Source organism: Cyanistes caeruleus, chromosome Z, assembly GCF_971803275.1.
Source record: "Cyanistes caeruleus chromosome Z, bCyaCae1.hap1.1, whole genome shotgun sequence".
Lineage (NCBI taxonomy): Eukaryota > Metazoa > Chordata > Aves > Passeriformes > Paridae > Cyanistes > Cyanistes caeruleus.
In genome coordinates this window covers 51,154,283-51,170,317 of record NC_141732.1, presented here as the reverse complement: position 1 = coordinate 51,170,317, position 16,035 = coordinate 51,154,283, and the positions used below count along the sequence as shown (strand labels likewise).

General features: G+C 36.6%; 1 protein-coding gene across 2 annotated transcripts in view; it reads right to left on the bottom strand.

Annotated features, from left to right (window-relative positions):
• Positions 1-14,760, bottom strand: part of PTPRD (protein tyrosine phosphatase receptor type D) — a 1,176,387-nt gene extending 1,161,627 nt beyond the window's left edge. For both annotated transcript variants that reach the window (XM_086870058.1, XM_086870064.1), the window contains exons 1-2: positions 14,617-14,760; positions 14,223-14,330 (exon numbers count right to left, since the gene is read on the bottom strand). The gene's annotated coding sequence lies outside the window, so the exon portion shown is untranslated. The remainder of the gene's footprint in view (positions 1-14,222; positions 14,331-14,616) is intronic.
• Between the last annotated feature and the right edge of the window lie 1,275 nt (positions 14,761-16,035).

Below are 16,035 nucleotides of genomic sequence, written 5' to 3'. Positions count from 1 at the left end.
TTTTTTGAAGAAAAACATCCATGCCACCCAATGAAAAGAAATAAGCCATTTCCTTACTTTACCATTTGCACTTCAAAGAGGTAAATACATAAAGATTTTACTTCTGTGTTGTCAGGGAAAAGAAAAAAAACATTATATACACTCCTCTTTCATGATCTCGGCACAGCATGGCTAAATTACTTAAATAATACTAGTTTTCATAATTTATAATTCAAACCATATGTCAACCTCAACAGGAAAAAAAAATAATCCATTTTAATCACGTTTTCCATGCCTTTCATTTTTCATAATATATTTTTTTTAAAGTGACCTTTGAAAACAGCCTAGGACCTTTTGCTTAAGCTGAAGTCTTAATTAATGTAAGAATTCCTGTATATAAATTAATTGAATCTGGTTTCCCAAATTATGGGCCAAGGTAACTACTAAATGCAAATTATTCATAAGCCTTCAGTACTTCTAATAGCTGAGTGATATTTTAAAGTCCAATAAACTCTTTTCTCTAAGCAAGGCATTTTAGCAGCACAAGTGAAAAATAGGCAACACCCATGAAAATAAAAAAATATATAATGGAGCAAAACAACAACAAAAAGAAGGTAATCATCTATTTATTTAGAAAAAAAGTATAAGTAAAGACTTTGTCTTTTAAGGAATTTTTGCCCTGGAATCAATTTGGTCCCAAGCTATCAAATAATTTGTAGGTCTCATAGTAACAATCTAGGACACAAAAGCACAAAAACTTCTTTTTTAGAGTCTTACTATAAAAGTGACATGTTTGTAGCACATTTGGCCTCACTTCCATTGTGTTTACAATATGATTTGATGCACCTTGGGAATGACTAGCAGCCTATAAGGAGAATCAGCATCCTAAACTGAATTGAAAACCAACTGAATTGCTCTCCAATGACACTGGCTGATGATCATGTAAGAATTCACTTACAAACATAGAATAATATTTCCATTTTTATAAGAGGCATTAAAAAACACTTGATCTGTTTTAACAGAAAAAAAAAAATCTGTGTTATTTTTCACTCTCCCTAATCATCATTCCAGCACATTTCCAAGAATCTAATTATAATGCAGAATCACTGAAGGTTTTTCATCAGCAGGACCTGGAGCTTGCTACTCATTTCTGCTGAGTGCAAAGCCCAAGGGCTCCTTAGATCATGTTGATTTTATAGTCTCTGTATTCGACAAGCAGCCAGTGTGTTTTATGACATAGACCCAGGAAGTGAAAAAATTACCTGTTCCCACCTATCAAGCTACCAGAAAAAAAAAAAAAAAAACAACAAAAAAAACCCCAGATTTCCTTCAGATAAGAGAGAGACCATTGTTAGGTCATCTACTTTTCACTAAAATTAAATTTATTAGAAGAAACTGTTATCCTATTTGAACATTGTTAGAGATTTCTGGTAATGATTTTCATAGTTAAGGTTATACTCTTTCTATGGACTAAAATTAAGCAGGTGGGACAGTATATCCAAAGGGAGACTCATCAACCCTGGAAGCTTTCTAAAAAACCCATGCTGATATGGCCCTAGAGGACATGGCTTAATGGTGTGCATGGTGGTGATACTAGGCTGGTGTTTGGACTTAATGATCTTTCAGGTTGTCTCTAGACTAAAGATTCTAAATGTAAGATACTGTCTGTCCCACAGTATTTCAGGCCAACATAGAACTCCCTATAATATTGTAAGTTGGTGTAAGAAAATATATGTACAGTAAACTTTTGCTTAACTTACTAAATAACAAAGAGGTCTAACTTCTTGAGACATAGTCAAATAACTAAGCCTATGTTAGCAAGCCAGGCAAAAATTCGAGATGCTGCCAGAAAACAAAACAATTTACAATATAAGTACAACCATACTGTCATCTTCAAGATATACAAAAAAATGACTAATTTCAAAAATATTTTGAATTGCTATTTCTTCTAACTAGTAGTAGTAACTAGTAGATTCTGCTCTTTCTGTTTGCAGACTTAACAATACATAAACCATTTACTTTTGTAAAGAGGAGGAAACCACTCACCCAAACTGTGTCAGCTTTGACTGACTACCTACATTTTCTAGCTGGTGATGAACTTGCCAAGAAGAAGCACATGAAAAAGTACTCTTGCTTTATTAACAATGCCAGCTGGGCCCAGCTGTCCTCTGATTAACATGAAGGCCATTATTCTGTAAGATTCATATTTGCATGTACAAATGTACCTTTGGATCTGAGTATTGCTGACTCTTCTTATTTTATATATCATCTGTGCTTCCACTGCAACTATTTGACTTATGTAATATTTTGCTGCATTTAATAATGATCTGTGCATTTCTAGTGCACACATACTTTAATTTCCACTTTTTTAAATATTTCCAGTCATTTCATAGTGGAAGAGAAGAATACTATGTGTAAGTCTTTCCTCAGAAGCATATTTAAAAATCATATCATAACCTTCTCCAAACAAAAAAAACAAACCTGCTGATCACCATGAAAATATACCTTAAAAAAAAAAAAAAAAAAAAAAAAAGAACAATTAGTACTTAAAATTATATAAAAATATCAAGTTACTGGAATGGCTTGAATAGATGCATTTTAAAATATGCATCACTACAATAATAGATATTTCCCATATATTTCCCATGTATTTTCACTAGTTCTAACAATCTAAAGATGTTTGCTTTCAAATACTACCATGAAAATAAATAGCACATAAAATTACATCTCACTTTATAAGAGTTATTCTGAAGTTAAATTAACATTCCGATTTGATATTTTGGGGAAATTCTGTTTCATGCATTTACACAAAGTGTGCATTACAGTAATTTCCTTTTTTATTGCAGGTTTGGGAATAAGATTTGCCTGTGGCTACATGGATATACCAATCTTACTAATTTGTATTTTTATAATCAATCTATAGTTTAATATGCATTGCAATATTCCTAAGGGCTAAAAAAAGGCCTCCTGGAACTACCTTTGTAAAGAGATGAGACAAAGACTTAAGTCCTGGTCCCAGGGGGTAAAGGAAAGAAATTGTAGTAATTCCACCAGATTCCTGTCCACTGCCTTCCTTGTGAGACCTTTACTGATGGAAGGTACAAACTAATTCTTGTTAGAAGCAGTATAAGTCTAGCAGTGCCACACTCTTCTTGATTGGTTACCTCTGCTTCATAAAACTGCCATATCTGGTACTCTCTGTAACTCCTCTCTTATTTACAGCTTGAAATACACAGTAGCTCTTCTATGGGCAAGTAAAGAGATATCGGGATATACAGAGTGATGTGCAGGGTAATAAAATCCAATTAAAACTTCTTAGTTACTGTTCTAATAATGTCTGAACGTGTCTCTCACACTTGGGTTTTCGTGGGTTTAGTTTTGGATTTTCTTCCCCTGAAAAAAGGAATAGACACCTATATAAATTTTAAACACCTTGTTTTCAGATTTTACAAGTTATCATTCCTACAGAGCCGTAGTGGATAAAAATCAAATTATGCTTGTAAGTCATCTTTTTCTTCTCAGGTATCATACATGAATACATTTTACAAGTAACATCTCAGTTCCCTCTTAACACTCCTAAAACCACAATTTAATAGCAAAGAAAACAAAAAAAAATATTATATTGTTTAGTCTGTTTCTATATTTTATCCTTGAATAATAAGCAAGAAAATAAAATCTACTTCCTCTCAAATTTACAATGTGGTCTTCCTGTCAACCATAAGGCATAACCATGATTATTATTATTAACATAATCATTATTCATCTTCCTTATTATCCCCCAAGTTGTAGCCACCTTGCAACTTTTATTTGAATCAGACATAAATGACAACAAAATATACTGTAATACTTTTGGAAACACAGACTGAGGTTAAGTCATGAAAATCTCAAATTGACATATTTTATTTTTGTTTTGTTCCCCAAGTTATTAAAGTGCAGAAAGCCAGTGAAACACCACAGACAGATGTTAAGTTTGCAAAAACTGGGATACCACACTACACGGATAAGGGTTGTATATTTTTACGAAATTAGATGAAACAATACAAAGTTTCTCTTGGATCCTTTTTTCTGCTCATGAAACTTCTCTGTTCTCTGTGATTATAAGGATAACTTCTGAAAATCATTTCATCTACTGATTATGGAAAATGTTTCTGGCTCACAAACAAGATCTATACTATTGTCTTTATAAAGCCTTGATAGATGGAGGTATCTGCCTGTAAGAGTCATCTGTCATGCGCGCCAGTCGCAATTCTCCTTACCAAGCTGGACCCTTAAATGTCTTTTTCAACAATCATTTAATGAGCATAATATGTAAGTGACTTCAGTAAGTGCAGATCCATGTATCTCAAACTTTCTGTCCAAACCAAATACAGTCAAAAGTTAGACACAAATAATATTATCACTGTAAGATTTATCCTATCAACTCTGCTCCTACCCCAAAATCAATAACCCTGACCTCAAAAGAAAATATTACTGATAGTAATCTTTACCAGTTGCATAATGGTCAAAATGTCAATAATAAAAAACAGAAAATACACCTCACCTCAGTATAATTATATTACACTGATCCCTAGGTCCATCTTTCTTTCCAAAATCAGAAAAAGGTGACCTACCAAAGCAGCAAATAAAAGAAGGCAGTGTGACATTACACAGTTCATCACATTAGTCTCAGAGGCACCAGCACAGTGTCAGAGCAGGGAAGCATACAAGTTGATTCTGTGGATGGGCTATAATTAGCTGCATAAGATTTTGGACTCCATCAGTTTGTATATCACTGACAAAAAGGGGAAAAAATTATAAAAAAACAAGCAAATGAAATCCAACATACAAGCTTGTTTCTGAATATGAAGACAAGGATGTCACTTTCAACACGCGCAGATTCATACATGCATGATAGGATTTCTAGGATGTCTCCAAAATATAATTAATCTAATTATGCTGATAGCTAAGCACAAGTGTTGATTAAGGGAGCTCTGTTAGCATCAGATATAATTAGCATAACATGAAAAAATCCTTGCCTTTGGGAAAGGCAAGGAGGAAAGGCAAAGTTCTAGATACAACATCAGAATATAGACGTGCACAATTCATAATTCTGAATGCAAATGAACATGCAATTGTATGTAGTTTTTGTTTTCTGAAATACCTGTATGGGACTGGCTGCATTTGGTACAAGAGAACAGTAACCTAGCACTGAGCAACTACATCTAAGAGACATGAGCTACCTACGGTTAGGCAACTAAAACTCAAAGCCAGTGGTTAAAGACAGTGTCATCTGACTCAACACTGCACCAGAGACCCAAATAACATGACTGTTGCTGAGGGTTTCTTCCATTCATGTTATCCATTTTCCACCCTCACTTCCTTTCCTTCCTCCCTATGCATCTTCCAACAATTCCTTTCTTTTTCTTTTTTAATATACAATGAAACATAAATTGTAATTTGATTTTTTTTTATGAAGCCTAATTTAAGTAACCAAGAAATGCTTGGTTAAATAAATGCCACAATTCATGCCTTCTTTAATTTGTTCAGCATTGACGATTGATAAAATTAACAGAACATGAATATTCATGTACTTCCTCCTCCTTCCCTGTTCAGTTCTCAAGCCAACCAAGACCTGTCAGAGCAGTGGAGGGGGAAAAAGAGATGTAACCTTGTAACTGCACTTCAGGGTTTCTCAAAGATACTGACACACCTAAACTCATCCCAAAATTCACAAATGTACACTTTATTGATTCTGTAGCAGAACTCTACCAGATACTTCTTTATCTCTTCGCCTACACTAGGAAACATCTGATATTTACATAAGCTGGAGTGCTCTCTTTCCCATTTTTATCAGTTCTAGAAAACACAAAGTAAGTAGGTTGAGGATATCACCCTTAAAAAAAATATCTTACCCCAGAAGAGTGACTATGCTTGGGATCAGTGAGGGAGAGAAGAAATCCAAATTGTAAGATAATTTTAAAATAATTAGACACTATACCTGAATTACAGGCTTCTGTAAAAGGAAGGGTAGGAAAAACTAGGAAGACAGGAAAGAGTCGCAAAGGCTGGCCTCCATGCTGAGAAGAAAAAAGATTATTCTGAGCAAAAATACATTTGGATACTTTTCAATTTATGATTTAATGTAGAATATGACAATGAGAACATCCAGGGACTGCATTTCCACACCTAGAAAAACCTGTGGAAACCTAAAGTTGATGATGAAAAACAGATGCTGCAAAACAATTATTACTGTTATACCAAATACAAATATCACTTTTTTGTAATAATCCTAGAATAGAAAAGAAAGAAATAAACAAAAACCTATAAGGGGTTTTCAAATGAAAGAGGCTTTAAAATAGGACAAATCATGCATTTTGATTAGGTCAAGAGAGCACCACAACCTGTATGAAAGGTTCTCAGGAATTTTTTTAATTCTAGATTTTTTTTCTTAATTCAGATTGCCCAGAAAAAAAATAGCAACAACAACACAACAAAATAATAATAATAATTAAAAAAAAAAAAAAAATAAAAGAAAAGAAAAAAATTCGAACCACATTTCCTGACCCCTTTATTCCATCAAATGGCCTCCAGCAACTAGCATTATTTTTGTACTATGTTTCCTCTTTTCTCCATTAGAATGAAAAATTGAAAACAAACTGCACAGGAAGCCCATTGCACTTTGTTCTACAAATGCAGAATATATTAATTTTAACTATTTCCCTTTTTAATTATTTCCCCTTTTTCTCCAAGTAACAACAATTGTGTGCTGTTGATCCAATTATAACTGAGAACTTTGCAGAAGACTTTCACAGATATGGGTAGCATGGTTAAGAATATTTGGTTACCCAGGTATGGTGACCTTGATAATTTTTGGTTGCTCTTGAAGCTTTGCTATCCATTGTACACTTTCCAGCTGATGCATTTGACAAAAGAATTTCCAGCCTCATTAACCGATTGTTGCTTCAGTGAATTGTCAGAGGACACTGGGTGTACATGGAAGAAGAGAAGTCAAACCAACCCACTCTAAAGCCTACACTCTGAAAAAACAGGCAAATGAATTTTTGAAGCCTTTCAAATCTAGCTGCTCAGCACTCTTAGGAAAAAAAAAAATAAATAAAAAGAAAAAAAAAAAAAAAGAGAAAGGAAGATTAGGACAAATCTTGTAAAAAAGCCATTATATATTTTATGCATAGGGAGAAATGAAAATTTCATAGAATATTTGTGCATAAAACTGAAGAAATGGCTAAATTATTCAAAGGGGAACACAGGTTAACACTATATTAATGTGACAGTTATATTTCTTTTCTTATTTTTTGTTAAGTACTCTACTTTGTATGCTAGTGATACCAGTCCAAAATTAGTGATGTCAAATTTGAAATTAATGAGCTTTGCTAAGCATATTTCTATTTGTGAAGGAATACCAATGATTAATACGACTTTCCATTAGGAATTTTTCTGTGAATGGTATGTACACAAATTACATTAAATGTTATAGGAAATGAGTTATTTGAAACTCCCTTTTATGATTTATCAGTACCTACAATTCTCAAAAATTTACAAATATATAAAAAAGTTACCTAAATTTTCTCTCAAGGAAAAATTCCTGGTATATTCTTAAATACTTCTACTAACAAATGTAGGACATTTCAGTAATAATGATTTAACATGGATCAACCCTCTCCCAGCACATTTCTCCCATCACACAAATTTTTTGTTTCAAGGTATCATCAAAATAGGTTTCAATAACTTCTTATGTTATGAGCTTTAATATCCTAGCTGTATGACAGTTTGGGAGTTGGTATTACTAATGCTTAAGTATGGTAACTTTTTTATATCATGGTCAAATTGCCCAATAATTAATAGTCAAAAAACCACACACTTCCTTCAGGAAAACCTAGATGGAGAAAATTATCAACTGTAATTTTATACTGTTATGTTTTCTGATAAAGACAAAACTCTTTATGGCTTCCTATCTCCCTGAAGAAGCCTGAGAATGCCATCTGGCAAACCTCAGCTGGAATAAGAAAGGGAAAGCAACTCTTGCTAAGACATGGACAGTGCATGTGAATTCTCTTTGAACCCTTTCCATTGAGAACTGCTGATGCTTTGAGCTTTGCCTCACATTATCACAGCACCTTGCTGTTAATGTAAAAGAAAATCTTTCAAAACTGGGAAAATGCACCACCCTGAAAGATTTTTTTCTGATTGTTAAATTGATGGGATATCACATATCCTTATGTCATTTTACCCAAATGAAAGGTAATTCACACATAGTTTTTGGTTTATCTTTTTGTTACTGCCCGTAATTCTGTAACTACCTAAGTAACAGTTACATCATTGCAGTCCCTTACCTGCAGGAATTTCAAGTATGTTGTGCTTCACCAGGAGTTGAATATAAAACTCTCCTTTAAGATTAGAATTAAGTCCTTCAACACAGATTAAAAATTTGTATAATTAGTGATCTTATTTAACTCCTTAGGAAACAAAAAATCCACATACTAAAATTTAATATTTTGTATTAGATCTAGTTACAGTATAGAGAACTTTTTTTTTCTTTTTTATGAAAGACTGAAGAAAAACATGTTTGACTAAAAGAACAAGCAGAGCAAGGAGAACACCAAACTACTTTAAATGCTGGTTTATGTAGTACAGGGTCTGGTGAGACTTTATGCCTTGTACCACAATGAAGGCTACATTTTAAGTGTGTAGGGGTGAGACAAAGAAAGAATGCGTCAAAGCTAGAGCAAACTTACTTTGCCTGACATACTCCCACATTGACTGTTAAACTGCTGCATGAGAGTCTAAAAATCACTTCACTTTCAGACTAGAGTAGATGCAATTGTTCTTATGCAGTTACTTCTGCTGCAGTACCCTTAAGAATTACCGTTCCCAGAAGACAGATTGGTGTACACTTCCAACCTGCTGCCACCAGAGGACCTTTATTCAGGTTGGTCACCTTAAATCAATCATCATCTTAAAGCAATTGAGCTGTCACCTATGAGAAGCTCACCAGCTGGGAGGACCACTCCGGAAACGTGAGTTCACCTTACCCACACAGTTTCTGTAATAACTAGAAGAACTAAATAATGCCACTTCCCACTAAGACCATGAGTCCTTCTTTATGCTTACAGACAATCATCCCAGCTGAAGCAGCTTCCTCTCAGCCCACCTTTTCACTGCAAACAAAAAGCATATGCGTTTAACATTTCACTGCTGGGCACTGTTACACAGACTTTGCAAATGAGCTAGGTAATCTAAAACCAAATAAAAAGCAGCATCCTGGAAAAAGAGTGATTTCCTCAATGCCATTGTGTATAGCTCTTATTTTTTAAATTAAAAAAAAAAACAACAGCAGAATGAACCATATGCATCAAAGTATCACCTTACCTTTTGAGAAACCATCCTGAAACATACGAAGAGTTCAGTTTAAGTAGCTTTTCACAATGAGATGAAACTTAAACATGGGACTGCCTGATGTAGAAAAACATTTTTCTAAACCAAATATTTATACAACGCAGAGTACTGGGCCTGTCATATGTACCTATCTGTTAATTAGCAAGTATATGAGCTCATGCTGCTTACAGCTGGAACAAATCCCCCACAGCATTCTCAGAAAAATCATCGGACTATTCAGAGCCTTCTTCATATTGCAAACATACACATCTAGAGTTCTCTTTATCCAAGCACATCTCCAAAATGTTAATTTTACTTTTCAATGCAGTCTAAGTACATAATTTGGAAAGTGTAATAGGATTTCAAAGAACTTTAAAGGCATTTAAAGCATGACTTTACTCAGCATAACTTGAAAATAAACTAGTATTTTGATCAATTTCACAGTATTGCTGATAGAAATTTTTTAAAATTGATTTATAAACCCGATTCTGCAGTATCCAAACAGTAAAAATTTTATTCAACTAGATCTTCAGTTTATATAGTGAAAAAAACCCCACCATTTTATAGAAGTATTTACAAAGTTGCCACTACAGAAATAAAGAATATCAAGAATACAATTTCTTGCACAAGTCTTCATTTAATAAAGCATATTTAACAGAATATAAATGTAAGATAAATAGAATCATTTCTGCAACTATTGACAACTAATGAAAATAGATGAGCAATTCAGCCTTCGTATTGACCATAAAAGTAGTAAATTTGTTGCAATTTTCTGTTTATTGCTATCTTTTCTGCTATTGTTTCATACTAGATCTTACCAAAGAAACTACTAGAACGGATAAACTGAAAATCAAACAGCATCTAATGCATTAAAAATTATTTAAAAATCTCCCAATATGCATTCCTTTTGCCTGTGTGCCTGTTTCCTTCTCTTAGTCTTTTTTATCAAATATATTTAATTCTCATTTGAAAATTAATTCATGCCTACTGCCTATTTCCTATTAGAATTTTAAATCCATGTTTGCTGCTAAATATTTTTTATCACAATCAAATATGTCCAAAAACTTATAGTCCAACTGCACTTCTTGCCAATATGTTGTGACCCTATTTCTATCATTATGTTATCATTAATAAAGTCATAGAGACATAAAGTCCCTTGATAACTTTGTCAGAGTTTGCTAGTATTACAGCTGCAAAACTGCAAGGTGGAAAGTCTACAAGAAAAAGGGGTAACATAAAAGCTCTTTAAGAAACTTCTAGTACTAATGACCTTATAACATATGTGTGGAAAACTAAACAAAATAAAATGCCACATATACAAGCATTCTCCAAATACTTTTGAATCAGAGATCTTTCTATGGCCTTTTCACTTTATTTTTTTTTTTCCTATCTTAAAGAACACTCTGAACAGCTCCTCCTCCTGAGCCAATTCTCATAGAATCCTTATGGCTACTAAAGAAGGAAAAAAACTACTTTCCTTGAGTACAGGTATCAAAATGCAAAACCCTAAATTATAAAACATCCACATAAATGTCACCATTAAATTTATATTTGCTGGTTACAAGGTCTTTAAAGTGATAGTAAATCAATAGAGATTACTCTAATTTTGTGGGATTCAGGTACCAATCTGTTTTTGTACTAAACAAATTTTAGGCTGATTAAAAGTATCAGTGACCTTTTCCTAAATGCTAAACTCACCTGTTTTCCAATTAAGCCAACAAGAATCTTTGTTTCTCTGACTAGTTATAGCACTTCAAATCTGTAGAATTATCATTCATATATACATAAAAGTTATCAATGCTGTGTAAGTTCTTAAAAGAGCACAAACAAACTGAGCTGAATAAAGCATCAGTGTATTATTTGATATTAATCATATTCCCCATTGCAAAATAGTTTGTGCTATCAAGCAGCATGTTTGTTTGTGTACTGTCAGTTTCTCCAGCAAAGCCACATATAGCAAAGAACAAAGAAGGAAACATTGCCATAATTTTTTCATCATACTTTATCACCACAAAGTTTGGTGGAAGCTCAGTATATTAAGTGATTAATACTGACAATGTTAGTTGATTTTGTCTACTGAAAACTAATGCAGGTATCTAGGATTTTATTATTTAGAAATCTTAAATATGCACATGTCAGAGGAATTAATCATTGATTCCCTGTAGACTGCTTATATATTTCATCAGACCACTATCTGATCTGAATAACAAGAACAATTGCATAATAAACCACATTACTGCTGACATATGCAACTTTGTTATATGAGTTAAATGTTTTCACAGCAATAGGTGTTTTTAAAGTCCTCTCCTGTTTCTTCTGAAACAGATTGATCCGATACGACATTTGCCTATGCCAACAATTCAAGACTGTACATGAATATATAATCAAATACAATATGTATCACATTTAATTGCCATGATTTGACCCAGGTCATTTCCTACAGCAGTAATTATGGCAAAAGTGGAGTATGTTTTGAGTATATTTTCATGTAGATTCTAGAGTACTGCCATGACATATCCTAGATTAAAGAAAATCCCCAAGACAAATTATGAAGACTGTGCTCCAAACTAATAAAGCCATTGAGTATGAAGAGATTCAAGCTAAACTAGACAACATAGTTCCTGTCTGGTTTGTCATAAATATATATATATATACATATATATATGTTTTGTTTTTAGAATAGACACATTGTTAGACATTCAACATTATTGCATGTTTAGGGCCACCTAGCAGAACTGAAAGCTTAGCCTAATAAACTTCACTGCATGCAGTCTCAAAACAGTTCATGCAAATTAGCCGGGTATATTATTTTAATGTGCTGTCCACAGGGAGTACAATACAGCAATGAGCCATGTCAAATGTTACTAAGTCATTAAAAAAAAAAAATGGGAAAGCATTTTGGTTTGAGTTGAAAGGTAAATTCATAGTAGTAAAACAGTAACAGCAGGATTCCTTACTAAGTCAGAAAATGTGTTATCCTTTAATTAAAAGTTCACTAGTTCATGGGATATTTTTCCCTGCCAATAAATGTCAATTGCCAAAAGACTACTGTAATGCAGTATGAAAGTCACCCTGATTCACTGTCTCAGAACTTGTACCCTATGCTTTTTAATTCCTTCCTAGCTCTAAGATTCTGAATACCTGAAAGCAACTCTGAATGTCATCCATCTGCTACTGCAGATTTAGTCTTTCCTCCTTGTGTCACATTAATTTCCTAAATAAATTTTGTCTAGTTATCTTTACTGTTGTGACATAAACTAATTTCTTCACTTCATGAAGAAATGCATTTTACTTGACCCTGACAAACTTTCACTCCCAGTGACATTTATTAGTTGTGGCTGATTTTAAATCACACCTGAAAGTGCAAGATGAATTTCATATTTCGAAGTTTAATAGAATGCATTTGTAAGTTCATGTGTAATGGTTTCTAACGGCACATTTTTTTCTGATTAGGTGAAGAGTAAAGACATAATACATAAGAGAATTGAGTTGTGTTGTTTATTTACTGTAGCCACTTATTATTCTGAATTTGTACTATTAAAAAAACCCAAATTTGTCAAGAATTCGTAAAGACATAATTTTAATTTATTCTAGTTCAAACCCACATTGTCCCTACAATAGATACAACACATGAAGCATTTAAATCCAAATCCATTTGGCCGGAATAGAGGAAAAATGCTGAAATGCTATTGATTCCTTCCAGTACATTCAAAACACCTGACTCAACTGTATTTCTACTGACATAACACTGAGGTTTTATTTAGATATTAGCAAACATGAGCAAACGTTTTCATTGACATACCTGCCATTGTTATTTCTTTTCTCTACCTAGGAAACAGTTAACCCTCAGCTAGTAATACTAGCTGTTTCCTTCAGCAGAAATGCAGCAAATGTCAATAATGGGTCCACTGTCCCAAGAGAAATAATGCCTGCAAAAAAGTTCTCTTTCCCAGATGCAGATATATTTAGTGCTGAACAACACCTAACAGCAGACACCTCATGACATACATTTATATGATCTTCGTACCTTCTGTTAACTCTACATCTCAGCCAGCAAACCTCAGTTCCACTGCTCATGACGCCCTTTTAAATGAGTTTATCTTTTTGTATCCCCTAGATCTTTCTCACCTATTGAAAACAGTGCCATCAGCACTTTCGAATATGCCCCAAAAAAGCCCTTTGAAAGCAAAGCTGTTGTCTGGAACTGTCATCCTCATTGGAAGAAAAAATATTCATATATTTTATACATATAAAACTTGATGAAAAATTTAAGAACTTCCGAGATATGGGCTAAAAATACTTACAATTGAATGTGGACAGAAATACTCTCAGTATCTATAAGTCAGGCAAATTTTACATTAAACTGAATGTCCTGTCACCTGGCATTGCTTTGCAGGTCAGACCATTCTGCAGACCCCTCCTGAGGGAGCATCTCTTTGTTTAGATTTTGTCTGTATTCTACCACATCCCTACACCTGCACTGAAGTGCGACATTATACAATACTTGCCACACTCAGTTTCTTTAAACAAGTATTCACCTTCAATTTTCTTCACTCATAAAAAAACAGGAAACCACTTAATGCACCTTCCCACTAAAAACAGTTCCAAGTTAACACAGCCAAGTTTCTCTCTGACCAGAACAGTAACCTGAAAACAGAAATGCATGCACATATATATATATGTATATACACACATGGGTGTGTACATATATATACACACACATGTATATATATTACATATATATATGTGTATGCATATATAAAGATGTGTGTGTGTGTGTGAGAGCATACGTTTGTGTGTGAATGCGAAGAAAAGGTCTGGACAAGCCCGAGAACACAGGGACAGTAAGCAAGCACAGAGAATTTACTTACTAATGCTGTCCACTCGGACCTCTTTGGAAACCTGAAGGAGTCTCCGCTTTCCCCTCCTGCCAGTCAGGCGCCGCGTTGTGCCCCTAGTCCACACAGGCCCAGAAGGAACTGCAAAGAGAGAGAAGCACATGCCACATCAGGCAGTTCTGTTTTGATGGGATCCAGCGCCGCTGCCGCTAGCTCCTGGGGGGTAACCCTGTTTTCAGAGCTGACTCCGACAAGAGTCATTCTTCCAAAGATTTTTTTTTTTTTTTTTTTAAAAACAGTGATTTTAATATACGTAAATAAATAAATAAATGAAAAGGCTTCCCGGGGCCCCTGCGCCCTAAAATTTGCGGGGGGAGGGGGGCTGGGGGGGGGGGGGGGGTTGGCGGGGAGGTGAGAGGTAAGGTACCTGCAACTCTCTCCGATGAGGCCGGCAGAGAGAGAGAGAGGGAGGGAGGAAAAGAGCGACGAGAGGGAGGAGAGAGGGAGCGAGCGAGGGGTGGGGAGGAGGGGTGGGGGGTGTGCGTGTGTGCGTGTGTGTGTCTGTGAGAGTGCGGGGCGGGGGGCGCTGGAGCGGCTCTCGCCGCGGGTGCGGCGGCCGCCGGCTCTCGGTGCAAGCAGTGCCGTCTGCAGGCGGGCGGCGAGCGGCCCGAAGGGGCTGCCAGGGCGGCGCGGGGGGCGCGCTCCCCGCGGGGCCCCGCGCAGCCCCCGCCGCCGCTCACCTGCATTTCCTTAACGAGCCACTTGATGGCCGGCAGCGCCGGCAGCCCCCCGGCCCCGCCGCAACTTTGGCGGCCGCGGAGCCACGCCGCCCGCGCCGAACTGGGCACGGGGAGGTGCCGGCCGCCAGGTGCCGCGCCGGGCGCTGCCCGCGGAACTTTCCGCCCCGCGGAGGGTGCGGGGGCCGGGCTGGGGGCCGGTGAGGGCGCGGCGGGGGCTGCGCCGAGCCCCGCGCGTTTGCGCCGCAGCCGCGCAGGGAGCGCGGTGCCGGGGCGCGCTCCGCCACCCGCCTCCCCCGGCGCTGCCTCCTCCCACCGCGCTCCCCGGCGTGTGCGACAGGAGCCAGCTCCTCGCTATTAATAATGATAAGCTAAATCTCCACCTTCCTCTCGCCCTGAGAAAATAATTAATAATGTATTAAAATAATGCACCTTTTAAAGCCACCGGCTGGCGATAATAAAATAATGTTACCACTACTTAAGAGAGCGCTGCTGTGAATGTGGCGGCGAGGCACGTTTTTCTATCATTCACACCCAAATGGGAGCACACGTTCTGCTTCTGGTATTCCTAAGTATCTTTCCCGTACCAGAGCAACTATCGTTATCACCATCAAAGAGAAAGTCTCCAAAGCTGAGTGGAGACACCGAGTCCCCAGGTGGCTTCTGTGGCTGGGCTGCGAGGAGGGCACCCTCCCTCCTCTTCCGTTCGCCCCAAACCAATCTCATCTCTTCGCCTCTTTTCCTTATACCGGTGGGTTAAACTCCTCGTTTGGCCCTTTTAGTGTTTTCCCTTCCGTTCCTCCCCTGACGATAGTTTGTGTATTTTAAATAAAGATTTCATTCTGCCAACCCGCAGGAAGCTTTTAACAAGATGCAGCTGAGCGTGTCGATATCTTATATCTTTTTTACTGCTGCTCCGGCGTGTACATCAACTCCAAATTCCTTTCTTTTCTTCTCCGCCTGATACTGTAGCATCTGAGACGGCGGTGGCGACAGAAGCGGAGCGCTGCTCCCGAGGGTGCACTTTTACTTTGCCCTCAAAGTATCTCCCAGCAATGAGACCCGTTGGAGCCGCCTCCCCTCCCTCCTCCCCCTCTTGCCCCCCCTGC